The 17,415-nt window shown below is 50.3% G+C and overlaps 1 pseudogene; it reads right to left on the reverse strand.

Annotated features, from left to right (window-relative positions):
* Positions 1–2,718: 2,718 nt before the first annotated feature.
* Positions 2,719–9,212, reverse strand: LOC100907473 (uncharacterized; annotated as a pseudogene).
* Positions 9,213–17,415: the final 8,203 nt, after the last annotated feature.

The following is a 17,415-nucleotide window of genomic DNA, read 5'->3' on the forward strand; positions in this document are numbered from 1 at the left end:
CTACTATTTCGGTGCCTTATTCCCTCTCTGACGCTGCTTTCGGCTACGTGAGGTACAACTTTCGAGAGACCATCTCCCCGTTCAAAAGGCTCGCCCGCTCGCTCCGACGTCGCCTTTCAGCTTCAACAAGAGTCCGAAGACATCAGCTTCGTATCGCTCACTCCAGCCACACACAAAACTCGAGAACTTGAAATGTGGAATGATCGATTGGAAGGTACTCTTTTGACTCCACGATTATTGCTCCGCTTGAAACGGGACGACTGTTTCGAGATCGAGAACACGATCCGGCGAGCGAGCCCCACTGCTTTTGATCAGGATGGTGTTGTTGCAAGACGATTATTTTCTTGACGCCTATTCCTTCTGTGATGCACCACGGGGCTCTGACAAGGAAAATAACAACGACGACGAGCGGTCTGAGGATCCTTTTGGCCAAAAAATTCTCCACATCCAGCCCGTAATGGACTCTGACTTTTTTTCCTCATGGATCTTGCCCTCAATCGCCCACAGGGCCGCTCGCTTGCGCCGTCGTCTTCTCATTCCAAGCCTCTTTTGCTCCTTGATCCCCATGACACAAGTTTGCTTCAAGAATGGAAACAAGTTGCGATGATGGCTTTCTGCCAGCCGCACCCCATTTGCGCCGCAACTGCAGTGACCGAGACGCATATTAGCTGACGAGCCACTCGCAAACTGCAGGCCATCTCTCTGCGCGCGAACGCATCTCGACAACTTTCTACCCCATCTGGAGACTCGTTCCGTCTCCATATATGTAGAGCTGTACGAGGCGGACGGCACGAGAGAGTTATCTTCGAATCCGCGATGACACGGGGAACAGCATCGGTAATCGACCTCATGTCACTGGCCGAGTGAGTGTGCTGAAATGCCTTTCCAAGATGTCAGAATTAGGCTTTCGCCGAAAATTAATTGAATCGATCAAAAATCTTGTCTATTCGTTCGAGCAATGCGGGGGGGAACCGGGATGAGTCGGATATACTCGGGTACATACCGCGAGGTAAGTGCGACAAGGACATCGTAATTTGAAGCCGAGAAGCTCCTAGAGCTGCTCACAGTGTTTTCTGCTGGAGCTTCGCGACTAATCCTTAAGATTCCCACACCCGTAGGAAGAAGCCGAGGAGACAGGACGAGTAGAGCGAGGGAAGGGCACGGGGAAGAGACTCTTGCAGCTCAGTGTGACGACGACGGCAGGACCCACGGACAGAGAGCTCCGCCTGATGAGGAAAAACTTTGTTTCAATGCACACTTCTATGCCAACGAGGGGGGACCAAGTCCTAAAGAGTTTCGCGGCTTTTCATCGGTTGTCGGCTCGCTGCAATGGCCGGCTGTGCGCCCAGCTGGCTGTCAATCAATTGGCGTTGGGGCAGCGACCCGGAGTGAGTCGCGACCGACGACGCCGGCAGCCGACTGACTGATCGACTGCTCGTAGGGCGGTACACGACGGAGCGATTCGACACCGTCGGTCGGCACGGACACCGTGCCCTTGGTTCAGGTTTCTGAAGCCTCTGGAGAAGGTTTTGTCTCCGGGGGAAAAACTGGATCTGTGTTCAGTGTCTTGTTTCATGAATGTGCTCCCTGACGCTTTTCCGCGCCTTCGCAGTCGCCATCAATTCGTTCTGCCCGCTGAGAAGTCGAGTCGAGCGTCGATAATGATTCCCCAGAGAGAGCGAGCTCCTTATACACGTCATGCGAGCGCGTCGACCTAGGAATTCTTCGAAGAACTTCAGCCATCGTTCGCTTATAGTTATTTTGTACCTTCAAACCAATCGACGTAGTTCTACGCAAACATCGGTTTGGCTCGTAGCCAAACCTGCTCTAAATTTTTTTTCCTGCGGCCAGTAGAGGTTCGAAACTCCCCAAAAATGAAAAAATCAGAGGGGGGACACGTGGGGACACCGCATTTCTGACATTGAGAATTTAACGAATTCCCGAATTTTTTCGTCTCGGCGAAAAAATCTTCCCAGCAAGTCCAGAATCGGCTGACTCGACCGGAATCATGTGGGATTGCGAGATCAGGACCGGAACTGAGCGCAGAAAATGATTTTCCCCCAATGCGAGGGCACGAAGTATGTTCATTACCGAGCTTCACCGATTGGGGGGATGTGTTTGGTGGTGATGGTGTTTGGGGATGAGCATCTTGCCGTAATTATGAGGCGCTCATTATTAGAAGTCCCTCCGAACGATTGTAGCCGAAAAAATGATCGCCTCCTTCAATCATATGGTCTCTCACTATTGAAAGCCGCCCGGAATCAGAGCTCGAGAGAATAATAGCCCCCCTCCATTACTAGCCCCTCTCTCGTAGAAGCCTCCCGGATAAAACACTTGAAAAAATACAACCCGGGGCTTTTGATTGGAAAAGCATGGTAACATTTTGTAAGAGTAAACTTTCGCGTCGTATGATGCGGAATACGCCAAGGCGAATCGGAGGGTTTTCGTTTTACAGAGACAATTGCGAGATCTCCAGCATCAATGACCAGATCGAGCACTGCATCTACTTCGACCAGAAGAGCGCATCCGACCGACTCGACCATGATCTCCTTCTATCGAAACTCCGTTCAATCGGAATCCATATATCCACAATCTCATGGATCGAAAGCTTCCTCCGATGTCGCTCTTTCAGGGTCAAAGTGGACAACGCGCTAAGCAAGCCGTTTCCCGCTCTATGTGGATCGCCCCAGGGCAGTGCCTTTTCTCCATTGCTATTTGCTATCTATGCACTCGACACTGCCGACTTACTGCCCCCCCACCATCGAATATCTGCTCTATGCCGACAATTTGAAATTGTGGTCCCCCACGGAAAACGACGACTCCTGTGTACGGACATGATACATGCAACTTATCCGAAGTTTTAACTCTTGACGAAGCTGTATATAATTGACCGTGGGAAAACACGTCTTCCGGCAGGTATATCCGGAGATCAGAGATCGTTTGACCCTGGGCGTTATTTATAGTGATGGCGAAGGCCAGACGTAAGGGGAATCGGCGGCGTCTCAATCGAAGGGACGCCCCATCCCAATAGAGGTCTAATCGGGCAAAGATGACCGAGTTCCCTTTACGATTTCCCGTTGCGCACGAGCGGACGACAGAATGTTTGCCAAAATTTTCCACTCTGAATCTCGTCCCATTGCACAATCTATTGTTGATGTCTAGATTTCTGAGGAGCATAACTATTGCCCCCTTCTTTAGATGCAAGACATGGGGTGGTAAACCGGCGGGTGTAAGACTGTGGAAGTTTTCTATTGGCATTTGGATTTGGTCAGAGCTGTCGTCGATTACGATAGAATCCCAACTTTTGTAAGTGCGGTCATCGTAGGTTGATGTGGGGAATAATTGTAGAACCTGGTGATTTAGAAACTGTACGTGGGTATTTTTGGTCGCAAGAATTGCCCGTTTGCTGAATGTCTCCGAACTGAAGACTGAGATGTCGTCGCCGAAGACAGCGGTAATCAAATCTGATACGATGAATAACGTTTCGGGCAGAGACACGCAATCATTAGGATCGTTGGCTGTTGCATCGCCTACAGCAAGCAAGAAATCATGCCAGTGAGGCGCACTGTGTTGCGCACGCATATTGAGGCGTAATTCATAAGCTCGGAATCGTTGCCATAGTGGAGACGTCTTGACGCAGGCTCGAACAATTTCGTCCCTGGTACCTCTTGGAACTATGGGGGGGGGGGTTGTCGAGAGTCTCCGCCTACGACTATGAGTTTGGCCCCGAATGGCTCCGTGTTTTGCATTAGATCCTGAGGATCCACTGCGTGGAGTACATCGGTAGATATCATGGAATTTTCTTCTCAAATTATTAAGTCGGCGCCAATCAGATGTTTTGCATCGTTCCTTTTCAAGGCTGAAGATCGATTTCCATCGGCGATGATCAGTTTGAATGTATTATAGAATGAACGGTTCGACCTCTTGGAAGCAAACTCGCCGCGATACCCGTCCATGCGACGCTCAGAACTTTTTTGCGTTGTCCGGCTAATACATTGTACAGAGTTGTGTACAGTGTACAGGTAAGTTTTATATTTATTAATTGCACTCGGTAACAGAGTATAGAACGGCCACATCGCCTTCGTGGTGCGTAAATTCAGCTAGTTTTCTTCTTACTTAGACGGTACAAGGAGGTTAATCCGGCCCGGCATTCGGTAGCATGGTACTTCGGGCATGAGTCTCCGCAATACCTACAAAGACACTTATGTTAGCTCCATCGGCGTCATGGAAGCTGTTGTCCGTACAGAGCAGATGATGATATCCATGAAGTAGATATCTAGTGTACACATGTCTTTCATCTGAAGCGGACTCTGCCCAGAGTTGCCGCTTTCCGAAGATTTCTTCCTGTTCCAGCTCGCTTAGAGCATCGTTAACTTTCTTACGCCACTCCTGGAGCACTTGAATGAAGGGATGCGTCTGTTCTCCCCGAATTCTTTCTCTGATTTCGTTAATCATGGGTGGGCTCCCCGTCAGGGCGTAGACGTAGCGGCTCCACGATGAGCTGTGGAGGCTCAAGGCTCGTTTCGTGTATAGCGTGAAACATAGTTCCAGCTTCTTAAAATTTGTCGAGGTGAGGTGGTTCCAGACTCGTTGCAATCCGTAGCTGATGATAGGCATCAGCTTCATTTTGAAAAGAGCGATGGCGGTATGCAGGGAAAGGCGGTTGAGTTTCCCGATGTCCGTGAAGGACGCGGAGATTGCTTGACTCGTTCGTTCTTCAATGTGAGCATGGAAATTGCCCACGGAGCGACTGAATCGCACGCCCAGGTATCGGAAGTTTTTCACAAACTCCAGAGGTTGGCCGTCCAGGAGCAGTCGACCATCTTTTGCCGACCGCGGCGCGCGACCGAACTTGACAAACTTTGTCTTGTTCTTGTTGATCTCGAGTCCCTGTACACTACAGGTAAGTTTTACCCGAGCCTCCTTTACCGTCGATGAAGAATAAAACTTGCGGTAGTTTGCGTTCCATTGTTGAAAGGATGTCAGTAGCGACCCGCTTCTGGGAATCGTTCAGGGTGGCGAACACCTTCCGTGGCATGTTTATCATGATCGATAGGTTCTTCTGGAATATCCAGACGGATTTCTTGGGGAGGAGGCACGAAGTCTCGGAATTGTCGTCCATGACTCTGGAGTCGATCGTCAATGTCGAAGTATTCGAAGACCCTCGAATCACTCTGACTCTGACCGTGACCTCTATGCACGAAACCTTCGGACGAAGCATCAGCGAACTCTTGCCACAAACTTTCGAGGTCCGCCACTGAGCAGAAACATAACAGAGATGCGACGAAGCTCCTCAAGGAAGCCGGCATCCGGAAGGTGGCAGCTTCGATGAGACTGTTGCGGAAATACTCGTCGTCTTCGAGGAGGCCCGCGGCTCGAGCCGCTGAATGGAATGATGGGAACAGTTGTTCGTCGATGGTCCTCCAGTCTTCAAAAGATGTCGCTCCCTTATTGTTTAAGAGCAAAATCCTCAGAGCATAGCGCTCCACGTCTCTCGGATGTACCAAATACATATATTCTGCCTATGATCGGTTCGGGCATCGCCTGCCGCTCCTTCCAGCCTAAGTTCGCAGTGAAAGCATAGTGCTGTAGTAAATCCGCGTAGACGTATTGCCGTGAATCTGGGGCCTCAGTTTCTGAGGCACTCATCCTTGACTTAACGTTCTCTCTGAAGAACGCCGTCAAGGTCGTGAACGTATCTCGAGCCCTCTAAAGAGCTTCATCTTCACCGCCCGGCACAAATGATGAATGCTGGTCGGGCAAGTGAACAGCGAGTCGGTTTATGGCGTGCGATTTCTTTTGGAGCGCATAACCCAGAATTCGATGCATTGCTTCTGGCGCGCAGACGTATCGAGCCTTCAAATGAGCTCTGATTTCATCTTTGGTCGCCTAGTCTGCGATGATCAATGTCGCTCGATCTGGACCCTTATACACATAGTTGTATGAGTATTTGACTGCAGATATCCAGCCGCAAATCTCCTAAATTATATGAGCATTGTATTTTAGGAGCAAATAAGGATTGTACGATACGATGGACTCGTCAGTATATCGAGCTTCACCCGAAAGGATCGAATGGCGGTTTTGCCTGCGAAGTTTCGGATAGCCATCAGCTGTGGTTGAAGTGAAATCGCGGAATTGTTTGGGAAGCTTTTTCGAGCACTTTCCGTCTCTCATACAGGGCGCGTTAGAACCCAGTCTGCAGCGTCGATGTACCATGAAGGCTTTGACGGCTTCATGCAGGCGAGGCTCTAATTCTGGATCAGGAATCCCGGCGCAACAGAACTCATCAACGTGTTCTGCAGTGCGGGGTTTGGAATCGTGATTCAAAATCAATAGCATGTGGCAGTTGGGCAGACCGCGTTTCTGAAACTCAATAAAGCTGGCATAGGCGGTGACTTTTCCGAATATGTGTTTGTTCAGGAGATCGTCGTACAGTTCAGCTAACTTCAAGTGAAAGACGCGACAAACCAAATCGGGTCGGTCGGAGGCAACCTGACCGGGAAATAAGTTGTGCTTGATTTCTGGCCAGTTCGGGTTGCATGTTATCGTGAGGAAGATGTCAGGTTTGCCATGTTTCGCGACGATGGCCATCGCGTCTTGATAACTTTGTTGCACGTTGCGAGGATTCCCGATGAATGAAGATGGGAGAACGATTCTTCTACCCGGCGGTCACGACGCATCGTCTTCGTGGAGGTAGTCATTTGGACCGCTGTGAGCGTCGACTCGCAGTTCTTTCTTATGCCTTCGATGATAATTCAAGCGGTTTTGCTCAATTTTGACGTGAGCATCAACGACGAATTGTTGAAGGAGTTTCCCTCCATGTAGGAGGGGATTGGATTGATCTTGTCGTACTGCCAACACATAAGCGTAATACTCTTTCTGTGAAATCCTCTTCCCCTCGGTATTGGTCAACGACGGATGCCAACCGGGTTGACCGGTCGGGAAAAATATAGGATAGGCAAGCGTATCGCATAGTTCATCGAGTATGGATATATGCGTAAGCGCTCCGCCTCTCTGATGCACGACTAAAGTTCTCCGCGCAGGGATGTCATCCTGCTCGGCGACATAGACGAGGGCCACTTCATTGGCGGTCGGCAGATCATACGGACGACCGAAGAGACCTCGGAGGTGCGTTTCTTCGAAAACCATCGTCAAAGTTGGAGGCGACCGATTCTGTCGGGAAGCAAGTTGTTGCTCCGCGGATTCGATCTCGCTCATCACTTTGAAAGCTTCCGCGTACGGATTCACTGCTAAGAGAAGAGCGCTGAGAGTTTGCATGATGTCCGGATTGCAAGACCTGTTTCGTTGCAGTCTTGTATCACTTGCTAATTGGGTATCCAAGATGTATATATGTCCGTATTGCCTAGCGCTTCCAGGCTCTGGGTGTGAAGCTCCGATACGATGATAAAGGTCATGAATCCGGTAGCAGAAAGGACCGCGACCGCTCGGAGGCACCACTTGAGCTCCCACGGATGCCATAGCGAGAGCTGAATTGAGGTTGCGTATCGTAGTTTTCGCGAAAATTGAGCGAGTCAGGAGGCATGTAGAGGTTCGTTAGTTGGTGTGATGTCCAATCGGGGCGGTTCGCGATTTGTGTGCGAATCTCATGACAATCGGGTGACTCCTTGAGGTAGCTGCCATAGAGCTTAACGTGACGCACAGACGGCGTTTATTATACAAAACATTGGGTAGGGGATAGGGGATTTCCATGCATTCAATATATAGTATATGAGGAGCGGTGAAAAAGGACCATATTTTCTGACGATTTGCGCATTGCGGTGGTTCACCTATCTGAGGCCGAAGGCCGCCGATCGTGTGGTAGACCTGACCATGAACTTGGAAGCAGTAGGGACCGAATCGTCGCGGTGTTCCGACTTTAGCGGCCATAGAGGCCATTGCTAGCGAGTTATTGTGGTTCCTGATATTCTGACGGAAACGTTTCGCATCTGCGTCGGCGTTCGTGAACAAATTACTTATCACCGACGGAAACTCTCTGAAAGGTGTTAATCGGACCTTATCTGCCGCACAGCACATCATGTAGGCGGTGTTCGAGCTTGCGGTTCCTCTCTGCGCTAAAATGCATCGCATTGCAGGCAGAACACTCCTTATCCATTGCACCCGAGCTGTGAGCTGTCGACGGTGAATTTCCGTGGTCTCGTGCGATCCCCGCAGATTGTTGAAGACGCTGCGCGCTGCGCAACGGCCCGGCCCGTCGGTGCTGGGAGTGCTGGGCAGCGTTGACACTACTATCGGTTGCGATTTCTGCTGGCGTTCTCGTCGCTCGTGCTCGTCTGTGCTGTGCCGAGTCTGTGGAGCGTGCCTCAGCGGTTTGTGTTTCTTCGGCTGAGCGATTTCCTCTATACCGTCGAATTCTCTCGCGTTGTAGCTGTCGCCGTCACTGATTAGTACGAGAGATCTTTCTTGATTTCGGCATGACGTATGCGAGAACTCAGTTCACGAGCAGTTCATCAGTACCTACTCCTGCTCTGACAGCGAGATATGATATGTAAATGCTTGATACTGTTGTACTAAGGGCAAGAGCGAAAGCAATGCGCATCGCTTGCACTGCACATCGTTTTTGAGCAATCTCGCATCCGACCGATGAGTTAGAAATTAGAACCTAATCTCGTTCGCATGCAATGAGAAGACGATGTATCGGTTTTTCGAAGTTTACTGAATAACGGAGCATCGAAACAGGTGCCTACTTTCGGCGATAATGGTCGAAAAGTGTCCTCATCGGTGCGAAGTTTCGAATAGATCAAATCGAGTCGAGGACGCTAGGCATACGGCTAGCGTACTGACGGACGGAGATGGCGGCTTTATCATATAGGGGCGGATATTCCCGCCCGCGCCTCGCTGCGGCAGAAAGACCGATTGACATCACCGGCGTTGTCTAATACAACACGGAAGCACAGAACGTACGTCTTAGTTTTATTATTGCTTAGCCGTGGGGGTATTTCGAGTTCGTCGAATTTCGAGAAAACACCGCTCGACAGCCACCACCTTGTTAGATATTCTTGTCTGGCTCCGTCGGTTGGTCCACCATCGTTGGAAGTGGTGTTTCCCGTCGAGCCGAGAACTATTTAGCCACGGAACTCTTTCACGCTTACCGACTTGTTAGTCACCGGACAGCCTCCCATGTCTGTCATTTTGTCCACGTGTTTGTTCCAGAGATCGAAAGTGACAATTTTTTTCGAATCGTCAACCAACATCGTCGTTTGTTTTTTCTGAATGGAGTCATCGCGACATATAAAGTTCTGAACCAGAAGTAGATCAAATAGAATTGCCGTCAAGTCTGTGAGGCAATTTTTCTCGATATTCAGAACTACTGTTATTTATTCAGAATGTTCGCAATATACCGGTTCGGAAAATAGGAAAGAAACACATAGAATATAAAATAGAAGATAGAAGATGAGAGAATGAAGATCGTCATTATGGAACACGATATGCCATTCGGCGGAATGGATATCATCTTCAGCGGTGATCTTCGTCATGTGCCCCCGGTGAAAATGACACCCATCTACGAACCACTGCAGCGTGGGTCTAGACTTTGGCAATCTCGAGCATATCATCTTTTGCGTAGTACTGAGGGTGCGGCGGAATGTACTCGAGGCCTTATTCATTCAAGCTTACGATTAGTCATCTGAACCTCTCGTCTTCATGTCAATATTCAACATGAAGGCCCGGACATGGTTTATCATGGTTCATAGTTTTATTAATACATATGTTCCTGCGATACTATATCACAGGATCATAACCCTTTTATCTCTTGGGCCATTCCTCAGCAGATCGGTCGGGTCTCCTTCTCCCAACGCTCCAGTAGTTCCTTCGTATTTCGCAGCGCTCTACGATCCAGAAACTCCTGGAGCCCCAATCTTTAACGGAGTTCCTCTTCATTGCAATGATGTGGGGTGCACTCTAATAGCACGTGCTGGATAGTTTCCTCCTCCATCCCACACAAACAGCAGTGTGGGTGGATGTTTTGCTCTGAGCTTCTCTTGTTCAACATGTTCATTACCTCCCCCAACACCATAGGTCAAGCATGAAAACCGGTTATCGTTACCCTTGTGCCCTTGTCCACAACGCCTAGTTGACTAATTCGAAGAAAATCGATGGATCGCCGACTGCACCGACAGCTAAACGCATGCCGGAACTTTTCCGTGACTCCACGTCGGGTTGTCCCATCGATCTCCATCCAATCGATTTCTCCAAGAGGAATTCTCAGCGGCAGAACCGACCGGGCATATGTCCATGTCCGGAATTTCGCCTCGTCTCAGGAGGGCTCGTCATCGCTCGAGCAACTCCTGATTGTTCGATGACACACTTTCTTTCGGAGGCGAGAATTGCGAAAAGAAGAGAGCTGTAGATCAGAAGAGAAATTCTCGGCGTCTTCACGACCCGGAGATCGCATCGTTATGGTGGGGTTCTCTCCTGGAATTCCGACAATGTCCGTCTCGAAGCGCGGAATCGTGGCTGTGCAGCTCTGGCTATGCGGGAGAGGGACCGCACCAGGGGCGACCCGGTGCGGACCGCGCTGCTCTCGCCTCTCAATAGAGCGTCAAGTTGAGCGAGGGGAAGAACTCAACCCGGATTCCTTCGATACAATTCAGGTATATATTGAGCTCCAAATTTCATGACTGGGCACAAGCTCGTCGAAGTAGTCGTCTCGATCGTACGATTTGTGTTCGTGAGTGTTTGTTTCTGTTGAAGACCTTCTTCTTCCTTCCGACCGCAAAATGGCTCTCCTTAGTCTGCCTAACGAGATCCTCCGTGAGGTCCTCTCCCGCATGGACGCCGAGTCCTTGGTTGCCGTCTCCTCGATGAATCCTCGACTTCATGCCGTGGCCCTGGATTTCCGGCACTCGAAGAAGGTTGAGATCCTGACGGAGTCTGCGTGGAGCTATTTCGAGGCTTTCGGACATCTGGTGCGATGCCTGGACCTGTCCAACAGCATGGCAAGCTCCGAAGACTTATGCTATGCTTTGAGGATGTGTCCCGGGGTCAAAGAATTGAACATTCAGAACACATCCCTCACCTTACCGGCTCTATGGAGTGTTTTAGAAGATCTCAAGGAGCTGGAGAGTCTGAGCTTCTCGATCTTCCTCCAGACCGCAATGTACCCTTCCGACTCCGAGACTGTGCCAAGGAACACTGCGACCTTCCCCTCGATCAAAAAGCTGCAGATGGAGTTGTCGCCTATGGAAGAACCCATGGAATATACCTTGGAACTACTCGAGAAGTGCACGTCCCTCGAAAATATGACCATCAATGTCATCGGAATGGAACGTGTTCGGGACTTGAGTGGGGGATTCGACGCCTTTGAACCAGTGCAGACTCCCGAGAGCCTGAACACTCTCGTCATCATTGTGAGCATGTCGAATTGCTCTTCGTTCCAGAAGTGTATTCTGCAGCGAATTTTCGGGGACAGATTCGATGGACGAATGAGCGAGTGGGCCGATGAGGAAAAGGAGTGCTACATCTACCAGAAGGGTTGGTTGAATGGTGAAGTCCCCGTCGACGCCACAAGTGCCCTCCAGCAGACCCAGCACATCGCCTTGAGCAGGGAGCAGACTCTGGGAGATCTCTCAAGGAGATCATGGTCCGAAGCGCGTGAAATTCGTTTCAACTTCTCCCAGAGCACTCTGAGAACGAACGGGCTCCTTCAGGAGATCACGCCGAGGCTTTCATCACTGGTGGCGGTCGACTTGATCGACTTCCACAGCGACGGCTCTGTCGACCCCAAATTGCCGCTCGAATTCTTCGCTTCCTGCAAGTCGATGAAATCATTAGGCATCTCTGCCTGTCTACTGCGAGCCGCGCGTTCCGAAGCTGAGTGCGAGCGTCTGACCCAAGTGTTTAGTCAAATGGGGCTTGCGAAGCTCATCATCAGGGGCAACAATCTATGCGTCAGAATCCATAGGCAAAGCTCTCGCCACTTCAGCAATTGTCGCGGTTGCGCTGGAAAGTTTTTCCGCGAGAACACTCCTGATCTGCGGCAACTGGCGCACCTGGAGGAGTTGACGCTGACGGAGATCGATGTGGCAGGATCGGCATTCGAAAACTTCAGCAGTCGCACCGCTCGAACAGTTAGGTTGAGCTTGAGGTACCCGAGCGACATAGCAGCTCTGGGTGGATTTGTGGAAAACTGCGATAGTCTCGAGAACTTCAAACTCACTGCCGAGTGGGTGGACATGAACTCGGCGTTCGTGTGGAGGGCACTCCGGAGCATCAAGAAGCTCAAGCAGCTCTGCTTGTCGCTTAGTGAGCTGCCGAGCAGTCTTTCACAGATGGAGCTGAACTTGCCGGGAATCCTGCCTCGGCTCGAGGTGCTACACATCCACGGGTCGGCTGCGATGGACCTCTACATCGAGCCTACACTCTACGATATGATGGCCCGATCATTCAGCGGAACTTACATGGGTCCCGGATGTCCGATCATGGACTATATACATTCCCATGACATGCACCAGATCTCCCCCGGTCGGAGATTGTGCTTCTCCGAAGATTTCATAGGGTTGTCGAGCCCACAGGGATGGTGAGGAAGCACTCTAGTTGGGGCAATCCCCTTTGATAGAAGAGATTCATGGTCGTGGTCGCGATCAGGATTTTGGAATTGTTGTTAGATGAGAATTTGTTAGATGTTATTTTTGAATTTGTTAGAATTCAGAAATTGTTAGATGAGACGGAGCGTCTCTGTGAGAATAAAGAGGCACCTACTAAGAGGTGTGATGAAATATAATTTTATGAGATTCCTTCCTGGCAGAGCATTTGCCTGCGAGGGGCATGGGCAAGTATGAGAGGATCGAAATCTGGAGTGTCGTGTTCCTCAGTGAGATTCCGTGTTTCCCGATTATGAGTCCTCCCCGTGGAGTAAGCCTTGTCCAGATTTCCGAAAATGGCGTTAGATTAAGCCATCTTCCGAAAATAATCCTCATTAGGCAGGAATGTGCTAGATACAGAACTCACTCAGATTTCCCCCAAAGCCGAATTATTCATTCTCCTGATTGCGCACCGCGTAGGGAGCCTTATCAAGAGACACGTCGCGAATATTAGCAAGACGCAGAGGCGCGTAGAGAGCTGTTTCACGTAATGATCCACTGTCGCTGTCGTTTCGGACTACTCGAGACTCCTCGGGACAAAGAGCGTTCCTCTGGTTACATTGTGCTGCGCCGCTGGCGAACGGACTTTGAGGACCTCGGCCGTAATATCTAAGATTCAGGTTATCTCGATGGAAGTCATGGATTCGATATCACCTACATCGGCGAACATGACCGACTCGGACCGAAATTTCGCAGGGAGATCGAAGCGCAAGATCTTGAGGCAAGTCTTCAAGCACTAGACTTTGAATAAGAATTTGCAGAGGGGGATGACGTGGTGATTATCGAGTGAAGACAATTGAACTTTTTTCTCGTAGACCGGGATTGTGTCCACTTAGTTAAAATAACCCCCTACCCCCTGAAATAAAGCCCGGGAGTCTCTCTTGAGGGTCGAAGTAAAATAAGCCCCGACTTATATTCGGGGAGACACGGTATTGCCCTTCCGTGCGCGAGTTTCGAGGTTGCTCTTACTCTGATCGTATCAGAGCGCGATGTCGATATAGTGTTGGACCAACAGCACCGGAATTCGGTCTTGAGACTCCTGGTTTCTTATCCACGAAGTCCCGTCAGAAATCCGATAAGATGGACACGAGAACATTCGAGGGGACTTCCTAAATTCCTCTATCGGATCGAGCCAGAACTGCTTCTGGCATACTGGACATCGCACTTCGATGTAACGTCCTTCATGCTTTTGTCCCTCAGCTTTTGTGAATGTGCTCTCCCACCTGCTTGAGCAAAACGAGCTCGGGGTCCCACGCGAGCCGAAGACGTCAACTCAGCGGGAATTAGGCTATGCTCTGCTTCGAGATCTCAGATTCCGCGGTAAATATTCTAGGAAAACTTGCCTCTCTAACTTGCTCTGACGTACCAGATTGTTCATCTTTCCTCGACGCAACAGCGCAGCGATATAATATCTCGCCTTCCTCCGCTCCACTCAGAACATAAGGCCGTCAACGCGATGTGGGGGTTTGCCTCTTGCCGTGGAACACGTCCCAAGGCTCTTATTGAGTGAACAGTGTAACAAAAAGTGCCGCGCATGTGACGACACGGAGTCCACAGGCGCCAAAATCCAAAAACAAATTCAGATCGACCCAACGATTCGATATTCGATACCGACCTCTTGAAAAACCGTTGGTTTCGGTCGTGGAAGCGCCGCGGCGCTTCCTCTGCGAAGTACATTAGGTGTCTCATGATAAAGTCGTAAAACACCGACGAAGTTTGTTCGAGGTTGCACGCTGCTTTTACCTGTCATGAGTCCCGACGAACCGCATAGAGTTTGCCAGGTTTCCAGGAAGAGCCGAAAACGGAACTGGAACCGTGGGTCTTGGGCCGGAAACCAGAAAAGACAAGCTTTGCACGCCGATATACATATATTCCGCTACCCGAGACTCCGAACAGTCTGAAAGTTTGAGCTGCATCATTCCGAAGCATACTCTGCCTAGGTGCAGAACGAGTCAATAACTTATTGAAGTACGCGACGGAAGAAAAGCATGCCCGCCCCGAGGGGAAGGGGGGGCGTTCGTGTTAACAGCGAATACGAAGCAATTTAACGGCTGATCCTGGAGCACATCCGCAGCTTCAGATGCGAAAATTCTCATTATGCGCGGCCCAAGTCCACACGACGGTAATATCTCTCCAGTTCGCTGAACATCGCGAAAATGCGCAAAACGTTTCTACTCAATGCTCGATGAAAAGCAAGATGAGAATGTAGTCACGCTGACGTTTGACCTGATGCAGAATCAGGAGCTCCCGGGGACCACTGTGGGCGAAGCCTACTATTAACGCCAGCAATGGCGGTACTAGTTCGGCAGTTGCGACTTCAAGGGAGGGAATCGTTTTGAAAAGTCCACATGCTATACCTGGAGCGAACACGAGGCTAGAAGAGGCTCCAGCGAGATAGGGAGTGCGCTTAGCGATTATCTGTCAACGAGCGTACCACCTGGAACTACGGAAGTGCGACTGTCCCGCGATAATTGCGGTGGGCAGAACAAGAACTTTACCATGCTGGCCATGCGTTCGGTGTTCTCGAAGCAGACGAGCATCGATGTCGAGCTCCTCTTCCCAACCCCCGGTCATTCTTTCCTTCCAGCGGGTCGCGCTTTCGGCCGAGTCGAAAAGCGGCTGTGACTCAAAAACACTATCCTGCTCCCCAGCGGATACCACGGAGAATCTCGTCAAGTGGGCGACGTTCGCGAGTATCCTTCTGATTGGAAAATATGCGACATGAAGGGGTTTGCGCAGGTTTTTCAAAGCAAAACAAGCCTCCTCCTCACGGCACAACGAACACTCAGTATCACGAGCAGAGTGCTCAGAGTTGCGACCGATTCCCACGCAGTATTGAAGGACCTCTCTTTATTGAAGCGCGGCGAAAATTTCTCGACCTTCGTGCAGCTGATTGGGAATGGGCACCGACGACCCGCATGGGAAATGCAAAGGAGCAAGACGTTCTGCGCTTACTTGGCATTGGGCATCATTGGACAGGTTGAGAGACAAGAGGCTTACCCCTCCGATCATAACTCGTGCGCGACCCACGTCAATGATGTCAACCAATCTCCCGAGGAGACCTCATCGGAGGAGTCCGACTTAAGCTCCCTTACCCACGTGGGAGATTCCAAATATTCGTGAACAATTAAAACCACACAAAAACTGGCCAGTTCTCGACCATTTCATCCTCACTCTCTCATCACATCGAGTCGGGAGCAAGCATGACCCCTTGCACTCTCTCCGCCTACGACGCCTGACAGGGCGAACACCAGGTATCAACAACTTGATGATAGAAATTCGCGATAGATTCACTTCCATATGCCATGCCCACGCTTCCTTCACCCTTGTGTTCATAGATGTGGTTTCCCAGAACGGAGTTTAGCCGAGAGTCTGAACGCACCGTGGTCGATTACAGAGGTGGTCAAGGCGATACAGACACTGCCCGATGGAGAAGCAGCTGGTCCCGATCTCATCCTAAATTTGAAACAATGTTGGTGCATTGGTACCAACGATAACCTCGCTCCTAAATGCTTGCTTTGAATATGGATGCATGCCCTCTGATTGGAGGAACTGCAATCTGACCATAATTCCGAAGGGGGAAGGTAATCCGAGGGACGTTTCCTCCTGGAGAGGGATCGCGAAACGCAACGTGCTGAGCAAGTTGTTGTCGTCTCTTGTGACCAGAAGAATAGGAGACTACCTGGACTTCAAGGGAATCATTCCCGAGCAGCAGTTTGACTTCAGATCTGGCAAGTCAACGATCAAGGCCTGTGAGACGCTTCTGAAGAAAACAAGAACGGCGCACAGTGGGGCCAAACCCGATTTTAGGCGGCAAAAACTATTTCTTCAAATCATTCGAGATATTCGCGTGCCTCGAGCTCGATCTGGTCATCTCTGAGAAATTCTGGATACGGGATCCACTTAAATCATGCTGTCGCGTCCCAATCGACCCTAGGATAGGGTCAGCAATCGAGTGTTTCCGCCCCTCCCCTTTCTTGCTCTTCGAGCATGCTCTACTGTTCTCGAGCCGGGAAATTCCCCCAGCGGAAGCCCTAATTGAGTCACGGTCTCGTCAAAAATTGGTCGGATGCGTCCATGTTGTTCGTCGGCGACTTTGGATGGTGACTTTAGATTAGAATTTCACCATATTGCAATCCGTACTCTCTATTGTGAGCCTACAGCAATGATTCTTCACTCTATCCCTCTTGGTTCTCTCCGCCAGGTCTGAGAAGTTCTTCAATGGGCGCCCCCCAGGGCGAGGTTTCCCGAGCATTCTTTCTTCCTCAAGTGGCGGAGACTGACTCGGAGCTCGAATTTGAAGCCCTCATTATCGAGCCAATCAGACTCACATTTGAAGAATCGCGGTAGCTTGCGGTTACGTGCGTCATATTCTTATCGACTCGAGACACACACCTACTGATCTGGTTTCTGAGGTCCTCAAGATTCACGAGTTGAAGAAGGTCCACATTTGCGCGGCTCAAGACGAAAATGAGCATGTGATCGAGGGGTTTCACGCCGCAGACCTCTATGAATTTCTCAGCAAAATTCTTTCCTATCGACCACGACATGGAGATCTGTAAGATGCCCGCATCCATGAATGGCCGGAACTTGCCGAGCTTTTTATTGCAGGAATGGAAAGACCCAGAGTCGGAGAAGATTTCTTGACCATTGGCGCCCCGTGGGAAGCCCTCGGAAACACTTTTTTCGATGAGAGCTTGGCGGGAGGAGTGTTTTCGGGACAAAAAAATCGAGGAGAGACCTCGGAATCGGTTCCGGCATCGGAAAGATCATCATCGACTAGTTATAGCGTGTTTAGACTCACATTCGACGTTTG

The sequence above is a fragment of the Galendromus occidentalis genome, unplaced genomic scaffold (genome assembly GCF_000255335.2).
Source record: "Galendromus occidentalis unplaced genomic scaffold, Mocc_1.1 scf7180000077522, whole genome shotgun sequence".
Lineage (NCBI taxonomy): Eukaryota > Metazoa > Arthropoda > Arachnida > Mesostigmata > Phytoseiidae > Galendromus > Galendromus occidentalis.